A 2545-nucleotide genomic window follows, 5' to 3' on the forward strand; every position below is an offset into this window, starting at 1 on the left:
TATCACTTTGAGTACAAGGCTGTTTAACAGCCTTTGAAAGGACTCTGAGATCAAGAGAAACAAGATTCTGTTTTCTGAAACTACTGGACGCCTGACAGCCAATCAGTATTGAGAATTTCTCAGTGACCAAGGTTAAAGTATAAAAGGGTTTATTATTTAATTGTTTTGTTTTTTATGCCGCCACTAACCAGAGCCAGAGCCATAGTGTTTCGGGTTGACCCTCCGTCCTCCGCACTTAAATTTGGCACAAACATTCACTTGGACTCAGGGGTGAACTTATAAAATTTTGGTGGCTTAAGGGTCAAAGGTCATGGTGAGCTCACGCTCTTGTGAATGCAATATACAGTAATCAGGAACTTAGAAATTCATGCACTAATTATGACAATTTAACTCAAATGTCTATGAGGATATTGGATAATGACAGGATGATGACATTTTTTATCCAAAGGTCAGAAGTCAACTTCACTGTGACATCAAAGTGTTCTGCAAAAACCACTTCTGGTCATTATTCAATGCTGTAACTACAACCACAACGTTGGTAATTCTAGTTCCTGTTATGATCCTAAATGAGTCTCACTCTGTCTAAAAATTCGGAGGAGTTTTTTGAGATTGTCTGATACGTTCATCAGAGTTTTGACTGAGTTAAAACATTCATGATGATCATAAACATAGCACTCAGTACAGGAAGTGTGACAGGTGGATAGCGTCATGGTGCTGAGTTTCCTGTGTGAAAGGACCTTTTCATGGGGCTGAAACAAGCTCAGTTAACTTCTGTTTTTCAGAAAAAAAAATATTAAACACATTTTTTTAAGCACTGGCTATGAAAAATCAAAAGGATGAACACTCAACAATAAATAAAACGCATCTTATGAGTCATAAACACTTTTAAAAAATAATTAAGTTCACGGAGTCAATAAACTGAAGGTATACAGTCTTACAAGCGTTAGAGTTAAATTTACTTTTCAGTCCCATTTTCACAGGTTTGAAGAGTCACTTCTTTATTTGTCACTATGGCCAAACCACAACTTCACTGGACCTAATGTAACAACAGCATGAGAGGCTGCTCCCGGTGTTCAGGGGTAAACTGCACACTAACCGTCATCACTGCTAGCTGCGTTTTTATAATATATCTAATACGAATTAATCAATATTTAATAATGAAAACTTTGACTTTTCATCCAGCGCCATCATCAGGTCAGAGGATAAGCAATGAATGACCGAACCCACATTTTATGGCAGTCCATTCTGAGCCTCAGTGGACCCATCAACTAAATGACTGTGAATATCAATCATTCACACCTCTGGTTAATCAAATGTCCCAAACCCAACAACTACTCAATTTTTGTATTTGGATAAAAAACACAGTGATGGTTCATTCTAACTCATATAATTTTAACATTAAACTTTTAATGCTCATTTAATGTATAAAACAACACAACAACTGAAATAGGTGCCTTAAAAAACTACAGGTCAAGTTACTAAATTAGTAAAAAAAAAAAAGGGTTAACTAATCACTTCATATCCGTTTAAAACACACTTAACACTTCAACAGAGTAAAATCCTCGAACGAGCAGGGAATCACAATGTTCTCCTCCTGTTTAGTGTTTACAGCTTTTGAAATGATGACGTCGTTTATTCTGTTTGGTCAGTAATCATCAAAAACATCAACAAAATCTCTGACTGTTTGGAACAATTTCAAAAAAGCTCTGGGTTTAACTCACCGAGGAAGCAGAGAGGGCAGATGAAACCTTCATGTCGTCTGGATGTTGACTAACTGTCAAACGGTCTGAATAGCCGGTGTGATGTCCTGAGCCTCGATCACCACTTCCTTTTAAAAAGCCTCAACATGTCCAGGTTGTGCTCTGTACAGAAGCAGCAACCTTATGGTTGCATGAGGCCGGGCCGACATGATGAAGTGGAATTCAGGCATGCAGGTGAGATGTTAAACTTCAGCTGATACATAAATTACACGTGGCATTTTGCTTTGTTTTCACACAAGCCAATGAGTCAGGTGAATATGCAACATTTTTTCTCATGTTGTGAAAACTCCTCATATTTAGCCAATTGTTACCCAGTTAGCAACATGTTCCGGTGAACGCTTCTAGCCCAGTATACGCTGGGTCTTCTGCCCTAGTCTGGCCCATACACTTCCATATTTGGCCTGATTCTGGCTGTTACCCTCCACTGTTGACTGACAGTAAAACTTTCTGTGTGTGCACCAGAATTGGCCCAGATCTGGAAGTAGAATCTGACAGTGGTCCATGGTCGGACTTGGTTAGGGGCGTATTTTTGAGACAGTAGAAAACACAATATTTGGCCAAAAGTATTTGCCAAGAAAAATATGTGCTGGCCTGGGTAGCCAAGAATACAAGAATGTTAAAGTATTTAGAAACACCCACCGAAACGATCCAATATCCATTTAAATCTACGCTTCATATAGAGTATTTTCAGCGGTTTATCTCCCTGTGAAAACATCACTGTCCTTTCAGCACAATTATTCTGGCAAATACTTTTGGCCAAATATTTGTGTTTCTACTGTCACAAA

This window comes from Seriola dumerili, unplaced genomic scaffold, assembly GCF_002260705.1.
Source record: "Seriola dumerili isolate Sdu_G_001 unplaced genomic scaffold, Sdu_1.0 BDQW01000699.1, whole genome shotgun sequence".
In the NCBI taxonomy this organism is placed as follows: Eukaryota; Metazoa; Chordata; class Actinopteri; order Carangiformes; family Carangidae; genus Seriola; species Seriola dumerili.